Source organism: Aegilops tauschii, chromosome 5 (assembly GCF_002575655.3).
Source record: "Aegilops tauschii subsp. strangulata cultivar AL8/78 chromosome 5, Aet v6.0, whole genome shotgun sequence".
In the NCBI taxonomy this organism is placed as follows: Eukaryota; Viridiplantae; Streptophyta; class Magnoliopsida; order Poales; family Poaceae; genus Aegilops; species Aegilops tauschii.
Window position 1 is genome coordinate 308518794 of NC_053039.3, and position 10583 is coordinate 308529376.

The 10583-nt window shown below is 45.4% G+C and overlaps 1 pseudogene; it reads left to right on the forward strand.

The window, feature by feature from the left end:
• The first annotated feature begins 7531 nt into the window (after positions 1–7531).
• On the forward strand, positions 7532–10302 carry LOC120964761 (uncharacterized; annotated as a pseudogene).
• The last annotated feature ends 281 nt before the right edge of the window (positions 10303–10583 follow it).

Genomic DNA, 10583 nt, shown 5'->3' on the forward strand with positions numbered 1-10583 from the left:
GGAGTTGTCTTAATTTATTGTATGACCTGCGTGTCAATGAAAAATGCCATGTAATTACTTTACTTTGTTGCTAACCGTTAGCCATAGTAGTAGAAGTAATAGTTGGCGAGACAACTTCATGAAGACACGATGATGGAGATCATGGTGTCATGCCAGTGATGAAGGTGATCATGCCGCGCCTCGAAGATGGAGATCAAAAGGCGCAAGATGATATTGGCCATATCATGTCACTTTATGATTTGCATGTGATGTTTGTCATGTTTACATCTTATTTGCTTAGAACGACGGGTAGCATAAATAAGATGATCCCTCACTAAAATTTCAAGAGATGTGTTCCCCCTAACTGTGCACCGTTGCGAAGGTTCGTTGTTTCGAAGCACCACGTGATGATCGGGTGTGATAGATTCTAACGTTCGCATACAATGGGCGTAAGCCAGATTTACACATGTGAAACACTTAGGTTGACTTGACGAGCCTAGCATGTGCAGACATGGCCTCGGAACACAAGAGACCGAAAGGTCGAACATGAGTCGTATAGTAGATACGATCAACATGAAGATGTTCACCGATGATGACTAGTCCGTCTCACGTGATGATCGGACACGGCCTAGTTGACTCGGGTCATGTATCACTTAGATGACTAGAGGGATGTCTATCTAAGTGGGAGTTCATTAAATAACCAGATGAACTTAATTATCATGAACATAGTCAAAAGGTCTTTGCAAATTATGTTGTAGCTTACGCTTTAGTTCTACTATTTAAGATATGTTCCTAGAGAAAATTTAGTTGAAAGTTGATAGTAGAAATTATGTGGACTGGGTCCATAAACCGAGGATTATCCTCATTGCTGCGGAGAAGGCTTATGTCCTTAATGCACCGCTCGGTGTGCTGAACCTCGAGCGTCATCTGTAGATGTTGCGAAACATCTGACATACACGTTTTGATGACTACGTGATAGTTCAGTGCGTAATGCTAACAGTTTAAAATTGTGGCACCAAAGACGTTTTTGAAACGTCGCAAAACATATGAGATGTTCCAAAGACTGAAAATGGGATTTCAGACTAGTGCCCACGTCAAGAGGTAGGAGACCTCTGACAAGTTTCTTAAGCCTGCAAACTAAGGTAGAAAAGCTCAATCGTTGAGCATGTGCTCAGATTGTCTGAGTACTACAATCGCTTGAATCGAGTGGGAGTTAATCTTCCAGATGAGATAGTGATGGTTCTCCATAGTCACTGCCACCAATCTATTAGAGCTTTGTGATGAACTATAACATATCAGGGATAGACATGATGATCGTTGAGCAACTCACGATGTTTGACAGCGCAAAAGTAGAAATCAAGTAGGAGCATCAATTGTTGATGGTTAGTAAAACCACTAGTTTCAAGAAGGGCAAGGGAAAGAAGGGATACTTCATGAAACGGCAAATCAGTTGCTGCTCTAGTGAAGAAACCCAAGGTGGAACCCAAACCCAAGACTAAGTGCTTCTATAATGAGGGGAGCGGTCACTGAAGCAGAACTACCCTAGATACTTGGTAGATGAGAAGGCTGGCAAGGTTGACAGAAGTATTTTGAATATACGTTATATTATTGTGTACTTTACTAGTACTCCTAGTAGCACCAGGGTAATAAATACCGGTTCGGTTGCTAAGTGTTAGTAACTCAAAATAAAAGGCTACGGAGACTAGCTAAAGGTGAGATGACGATATGTGTTGGAAGTGTTTCCAAGGTTGATGTGATCAAACATCGCACGCTCCCTCTACCATCGGAATTGGTGTTAAACCTAAATAATTGTTATTTGGTGTTTGCGTTGAGCATAGACATGATTGGATTATGTTTATCGCAATACGGTTATTCATTTAAGGAGAATAATGGTTACTTTGTTTATTTGAATAATACCTTCAATGGTTTCGCACCTAAAATGAATGGTTTATTGAATCTCGATCGTAGTGATACACATGTTCATGCCAAAAGATATAAAATAGTAATGATAGTACCACATACTTGTGGCACTGCCATTTGAGTCATATTGGTATAAAACGCATGAAGAAGCTCCATGTTGATGGATCTTTGGACTCACTCGTTTTTGAAAAGATTGAGACATGCGAACCATGTCTATTGGTAGATATGCATGAAGAAACTCCATACAGATGGATCGTTTGGACTCACTTGATTTTGAATCACTTGAGACATGCAAATCATACCACATGGGCAAGATGACTGAAAGGCCTCGTTTTCAGTAAGATGGAACAAGAAAGCAACTTGTTGGAAGTAATACATTTTGATGTGTGCAGTCCAATGAGTGCTGAGGCACGCAGTGGATATCGTTATGTTCTTACTTCACAGATGATTTGAGTAGATGCTGAGTATATTTACTTGATGAAACACAAGTCTGAATTATTGAAAGGTTTAAGTAATTTCAGAGTGAAGTTGAAGATCGTCGTGACAAGAGGATAAAATGTCTATGATATGATCATAGAGATGAATATCTGAGTTACGAGTTTGGCACACAATTAAGACATTGTGGAAATTGTTTCACAACTAATACTGCCTGGAACACCATAGTGTGATGGTGTGTCCGAACATCATAACTGCACCCTATTGGATATGGTGCATACCATGATGTCTCTTATCGAATTACCACTATCGTTTATGGGTTAGGCATTAGAGACAACTGCATTCACTTTAAATAGGGCACCACGCAATTTCGTTGAGACGACACCGTATGAACTATGGTTTAGAGAAACCTAAGCTGTCGTTTCTTAAAAGTTTGGGGCTGCGACGCTTATGTGAAAAAGTTTCTGGCTGATAAGCTCGAACCCAAAGCGGATAAATGCATCTTCATAGAATACCCAAAACAGTTGGGTATACCTCCGATTTCAGATCCGGAAGCAAAGTGATTGTTTCTAGAAACAGGTCCTTTCTCGAGGAAAAGTTTCTCTCGAAAGAATTGAGTGGGAGGGTGGTGGAGACTTGATGAGGTTATTGAACCGTCACTTCAACTAGTGTGTAGCAGGGCACAGGAAGTTGTTCCCGTGGCACCTACACCAATTGAAGTGGAAGCTTATGATAGTGATCATGAAACTTCGGATCAAGTCACTACCAAACCTCGTAGGTCGACAAGGATGCGTACTACTTCAGAGTGGTACGTAATCCTATCTTGGAAGTCATGTTGCTAGACAACAATGAACCTACGAGCTATGGAGAAGCGATGGTGGGCCTGGATTTCGACGAATGGCTCGAGGCCATAAAATCCGAGAGAGGATCCATGTATAAAAACAAAGTATAGACTTTGGAACAACTACTTGATGGTCGTAAGGCTGTTGGGTGCAGATGGATTTTAAAAGGAAGACGGACAATGATGGTAAGTGTCACCATTAAGAAAGCTCGACTTGTCGTTAAGATGTTTTCCGACAAGTTCAAGGAGCTGACTACGATGAGATTTTCTCACTCGTAGCGATGCTAAGAGTCTGTCGGAATTATATTAGCAGTTACTGCATTATTTATGAAATCTTGCAGATAGGATGTCAAAAAACATTGTTTCCTCGACGATTTTCTTGAGGAAAGGTTGTATGTGATACAACCAGAAGGTTTTGTCAATCCTGAAAGATGCTAAGAAGTATGCAAAGCTCCAGCAATCCTTCTAAGGACTGGAGTAAGCATCTCGGAGTTGGAATGTACGCTTTGATGAGATGATCAAAGATTTTGGGTTTTTACAAAGTTTATGAGAAACTTGTATTTCCAAAGAAGTGAGTGGGAGCACTATAGAATTTTTTATGAGTATATGTTGTTAACATATTGTTGATCAGAAATGATGTAGAATTTCTGGAAAGCATACATGGTTATTTGAAAAGTGTTTTTCAATGGAAAACCTGGATTAAGCTACTTGAACATTGAGCATCAAGATCTATAAGGATAGATCAAAAACGCTTAATAGTACTTTCAAATGAATACATACCGTGACAAGATTTTGTAGGAGTTCAAAATAGATCAACAAAGAAGGAGTTCTTGGCTGTGTTACAAGGTGTGAGTATTCAGTAAGACTCAAAACATGACCACGGCAGAAGAGAGAAAAAGGACGAAGGTTGTCCCCTATGCTTTAGACGTAGGCTCTACATTATGCTATGATGTGTACCGCACCTGAAGTGTGCCTTGCCATGAGTAAGTCAAGGGGTACAAGAGTGATCCAGGAATGGATCACATTACAACGGTCGAACTTATCCTTAGTAACTAGTGGACTAAGGAATTTTCTCGATTATGGAGGTGGTAAAGGAGTTCGTCGTAAAGGGTTACATTGATGCAAACTTTGACACTAATCCAGATGACTCTGAGTAGTAAACCGGATTCGTATAGTAGAGCAGTTATTTGGAATAGCTCCAAGTAGCGCGTGGTAGATGCATCTACAAGATGACATAGAGATTTGTAAAGCACACACGGATCTGAAAGGTTCAGACCCGTTGACTAATAACCTCTCTCACAAGCGAGATATGAACAAACCCCATGGGTGTTGGATTCATTACAATCACATAGTGATGTGAACAAGATTATTGACTCTAGTGCAAGTGGGAGACTATCGGAAATATGCCCTAGAGGCAATAATAAAATGGTTATTATTGTATTTCCTTATTCATGATAATTGTCTATTGTTCATGCTATAATTGTATTAACTCGAAACCGTAATACATGTGTGAATACATAGACCACAACATGTCCCTAGTAAGCCTCTAGTTGACTAGCTCGTTGATCAATAGATGGTTATGGTTTCCTGACCATGGACATTGGATGTCATTGATAACGGGATGACATCATTAGGAGAATGATGTGATGGACAAGACCCAATCCTAAGCATATCACAAGATCGTGTAGTTCGTTTGCTAAGAGCTTTTCTAATGTCAAGTATCATTTCCTTAGACCATGAGATTGTGCAACTCCCGGATACCGTAGGAATGCTTTGGGTGTACCAAACGTCACAACGTAACTGCGTGGCTATAAAGGTGCACTACAGGTATCTCCGAAAGTGTCTGTTGGGTTGGCACGAATCGAGACTGGGATGTGTCACTCCGTATGATGGAGAGGTATCTCCGGGCCCACTCGGTAATGCATCATCATAATGAGCTCAATGTGACTAAGGAGTTAGTCACGGGATCATGCATTGCGGTATGAGTAAACATACTTTCCGGTAACGAGATTGAACAAGGTATTGGGATACCGACGATCGAATCTCGGGCAAGTAACATATCGATAGACAAAGGGAATTGCATACGGGATTGATTGAATCCTCGACATCGTGGTTCATCCCATGAGATCATCGTGGAACATGTGGGAGCCAACATGGGTATCCAGATCCCGCTGTTGGTTATTGGCCGGAGAACGTCTTGGTCATGTCGACATGGTTCCGGAACCCGTAGGGTCTACACACTTAAGGTTCGGTGACGCTAGAGTTGTTATGGGAAATAGTATGTGGTTACCAAAGGTTGTTCGGAGTCCCGGATGAGATCCCGGACGTGACGAGGAACTCCGGAATGGTCCGGAGGTGAAGATCGATATATTGGACGAAGGGTATTGGAGTCCGGAATTGTTCTGGGAGTACCGGGTGACGACCAACGTGTCCGAAAGGGGTTTCGGAGGCCCCGGCAAGCGTTGGGGGGCCTTATGGGCCAAGGGGAGGGGCACACCAGCCCACTAAGGGGTTGTGCGCCCCTCCCACCCCCTCTCACGTAACGTGGAGAGGTGGGGGCGCCTCCCCTAGGGCAGCCGCCCCTCCCGGCTTGGGGGGCAAGTTTCCTAGGGGTGGGGGCGCCCAAACCCATCTAGGGTTTCCCCTGTGGCCGCCGCCCCTCCCCTAGGGAACCCTAGGGTGCCTCCTCCAACCCCCTTCCCCCTATATATAGTGAGGGAGATAGAGGGCAGCCGCACCCCTTCCCTGGCGCAGCCCTCTCCTCCTCCAACTACTCCTCCTCCTCCGTAGTGCTTAGCGAAGCTCTGTCGGATAACCACGAGCTCCATCGCAAACACGCCGTCGTGCTGCTGGAGTTCTCCCTCAACTTCTCCTCTCCCCTGGCTGGATCAAGAAGGAGGAGCCGTCCCGGGCTGTACGTGTGTTGAACGCGGAGGCGTCGTCCGTTCGGCGCTAGATCGGATCTTCCGCGATTTGAATCGCTGCGAGTACGACTCCATCAACCGCGTTCTTGTAACGCTTCCGCCTAGCGATCTTCATGGGTATGAAGATGCACTCCCTCTCTCTCATTGCTAGCATCTCCTATATTGATCTTGGTGACACGTAGGAAAATTTTGAATTATTGCCACGTTCCCCAACACGAGGAACCGGTCGGGGTCAGCGATGGAGTGGCGGTGCTGCCGTCCCGCCGCACCGAGGGGTGCAGTGAGGACACTTGCTGCTCGTTCCCCGCCGGGCCGGTTGCGGCGTTGGTGGCAGGAGATGGAGAACGACGAGGTGGCCCACCAACGGGAGCCGTCTGAGCGACGCGGGTGGCTAGGGCAGCCCGGCGCTCAGCACGAGCACGACGAGCGTCTGCCATGGAGACGACGGAGCAACTGGACGTGAAACGACGGAAAGGAAGCTGCGGCGCACCCCTACCTGGCGCGCCGAATGTCGGATCATGGGTTCCGGCAAAACCCTCAAGGTTCGAACACTGGGGTGCGCGCGAAGATTTCCTCCCTACCTATCCACGCCATAGCTCGCTAAGATCTCGCGGACGAACTCGACAAACTCACAGCACAAAGGACACAAAATTTATACTGGTTTGGGCCACCGTTGTGGTGTAATACCCTACTCCAGTGTGGTGGTGGTGGATTGCCTCTTGGGCTGATGGTGAACAGTACAAGGGGAAGAACAACCTCCTGAGGTTGAGGTGTTCTTGTGCTTGACGAACTTGTGTGGGTGAGATGCCTCTCAATGAGTTGTTTTCTATGGTGATGGCTAGCTCTACTTATATAGGACCTGGTCCTCTCCCCAAATATTGAGCGGGAAGGGAGCCAACAATGGCCAATTTGAAAGGGGACAACTAGTACAGCTTATCCTGACAAAAGTGGTCTTCGCCTGCAAAAGGCTCTGGTGGTGACGCCGTCTTGGGCTCCATGGTGGCCTCCGTCCCGCCGTCCTGCTAGTCTTGGTCTCGTTGCACTGATATGGAAACCTTTGCTTGATGCCTCGGTACTCCGCGCCTGCACTTGCCTCCTTAGCACCAAAGAGGAAACAAGGACGCTGCACGCGCTAGCGCTCGCCTGATCTTGATCGTCATGGCTCACGTCACGAGAGCCTCGCGAGGTTTGCCCTGCCTTGATTTCTCCGCTCCTCGCGAGGCAGCCCGGTGAGGCCGCCCCTGAGGAGGTCTTGTGCCGTCCACCTCGCGAGGCTTGGCCCCTTGCGAGGGTCTTGAATGTCTCGCTGATGAAGATGGGCCGTACAGGCCTGCAGCATAGCCACGCCGTGGGCCGCAGGCAGGCAAGTCTGGGGACCCCCGTTCCCAGAACGCCGACAACAGCTCTAGATCTGCCTCCGGGTTTGTATGAAATGTACAAAACTGATCCTGAGGAAAACTACAATCAGCGCAAGACCCGAATCCAATGGATTCGAAGATATTGGGCAGAACAGTGGTTCGAGTACAACTTCGTCACTGCCGAATATGCTGAGAAGAACGCAATAAAGCGCCCATGGGGTGATATACTGTACAAGAATCCGCAGCCCAAATCGAAGCCTGAGGCTATTGCCCAAGGCTTCTACCCATGCATGGTCCATGGACCGAAGCCTGAGAATGCCAACCCATCATCGATGTTATGGTGTCGTGAATACAATCTCTCCAAGCGCTACAATAGAAATAATATTGCTACGCTATGCACCCTGGATGGATCCGTGGTTGAAGATCACGCTGGTAAAAAATCCATCATTTTCCACACATACAAAAGCAGACCTGGCACATCAACTCCTCATGACATGAAATTTGATCTGACGAGAATTATCAAAAAATGTGATGGGCTTGATACTCTAACAGCCCCATTTTCACATGAGGAAATTGACAATGTAATAAGAGAAATGCCTGCCGAAAGAGCTCCTGGCCCTGACGGTTTCACAGGAATCTTCCTAAAACGTTGTTGGTCAATTATTAAAGAGGATTTCTATAACCTTTGCAATCAATTCTTTGATGGAGGGCTAAACCTTGAAAGTATCAATGACGGCTTCATCACCTTAATACCCAAAATTGGCTCCCCAGAGAATGTTAATGATTACAGACCCATCACTTTGCTCAATTGCTGTCTTAAGGTAATCACCAAACTCCTAGCCAATCGCTTACAAAAAGTCATCCTCAAAATTATCCACAGAAATCAATACGGATTTCTCAAAGGGCGCTCAATCCAAGACTGCCTTGCTTGGGCATATGAATACATATATCAATGTCACTCCTCGAGAAAAGAAATTGTTCTGCTAAAATTAGACTTCGCCAAGGCTTTCGACACGATTGATCATGAAGCGATGATTGAGATTATGAGAAGTATGGGCTTCAATGAAAAATGGATTGGATGGATTAAATGCATTTTTTCCTCTGGAAAATCCTCAGTTCTGCTAAATGGCACACCTGGTCGACAATTCTTTTGCAAGTGTGGCGTCAGACAAGGTGATCCCCTCTCACCGCTCATCTTCATTCTAGCAGCAGAGTTGCTTCAAGCTGCAATCAATGATGCCTTCGCACAAGGCCAAATTCAATTGCCCTTTCCATCCCCAGCTCAAAAAGATTACCCGGTCATCCAGTATGCCGATGACACGCTCATTATTCTTCCTGCATGCACGCAGCAAGTGATCACAGTCAAAAAAATCCTAGAAGATTATGCCACTTCCATTGGGCTCAAAATCAACTTCAATAAATCCACACTCATTCCTATCAACTGCGAGGCTACCAAATGTGAGGAATTGGCTAATGTTCTTGGATGTGTGGTAGGCAAAATGCCCTTCACTTACCTAGGACTCCCTTTGGGCACAACAAAACCCACAGTTCAAGAGCTAATGCCACTGGTGTGTAGCATTGAAAGGAGGTTATCAGCCACGTTGAACATGATTTCCTATGGAGGCAAACTTTCACTCCTAAACTCGGTCATTACTTCTCTAGCCATTTTTGCTCTGTTCACACTTCGGCTTCCAGCAAAAATCATTGAACTTATTGACAAAATTCGACGGAAATGCCTATGGACCAAAAAAACAGAACAAGGGGACAAATGCAACTCTCTTGCTTTGTGGGATATGGTGTGCCGACCCAAGGCTTCTGGTGGCCTTGGTGTTCTTAACCTCAAAATTCAAGGGGATGCACTCCTTTTGAAATATCTTCATAAGTTCTATAACCACTCTGATTTGCCTTGGGTAGAACTCATCTGGTCCACGTATTACGAAAATAAGATACCCCACACCATGGACGCTTGTGGATCATTCTGGTGGAGAGATGTTGCCAAACTAATGCCCACATTTCGAGGAATCATGCAAGCACAAATACTTCATGGTGGCATAGTGCTATTCTGGAAAGATCTTTGGGTGATCAAATTTTATCAGAAGTGTACCCAAGAGCTTTTTCCTTCGCAAATAACGAAGATATATTTGTTCGGGAATTCTTGAGCATCACGGCGCTCGGAGAGGCCTTTCACCTACCACTGTCCCCGCAAGCGCATGCAGAGGTCAGACAAATTCAATTGGACACCGCGGCAATAAACATCTCTGACAGCCGCCAAGATCAGGATTAGTGGACGTATGTCTGGGGGTCCTCCACCTTCACGACGCACAAATACTACTCCTTCTACTTTAGAGACACAGTGGCACATCAATCTTTCCGATGGTTATGGAAATCCAAGTCCACAATGAAGATCAAAGTATTTGGATGGCTGCTCCTCTCTGACCGCTTAAACACAAGAAACATGCTCAAGAGGAGACACTACAATATTGGGGATGACCATGATTGTATCCTGTGTGGACTGCACATTGAAGAGACAGTTGAGCATTTGTTCTTTGAATGTCAGTTCACTCAACCTTGCTGGGCGAGCTTCGGCTTGTCCTGGCAACAAGGGGGGACCAGGCTTCAAAATATTGAGGTTGGCAAAGAGACATGGGCTCGGCCACTGTTTATGTAAACTTTTCTTCTAGCAGCCTGGAGCATTTGGAAGGAACGAAACAACAAGCACTTCAGAGGTATAGCACCATCCAAGGACTCCTGGCTGAAAAGATTCAAAGAGGACTACTCTCTCCTAGCTTATAGGGTTAAGCAGAAACACAAGCACCTCATTCCTTCTCTCTTACATACCTTGTAACAAACCAACTCCCCCCCAACCCCAAAATGGGGTGAATGTAAATAACTATGTAATTGGCAGACTTTTATTCTTTTAATTCAATTGCGGTAGGAGGTGCTCCTACTGTTTCAGGTTCAAAAAAACTATCAGTTTGCCAAAGAGTCAGCTGCCAAGAATAAAAGGGATTTTGGACTCAACTTCAACCCTGGTCCGTCTGCTCCAAGGCAGGATGGCACTCGCGATGCCAATCCGAATGTCATCGGCCCCTTCACTAGCTTTGATGGGCTCCTCTCCCACATTAC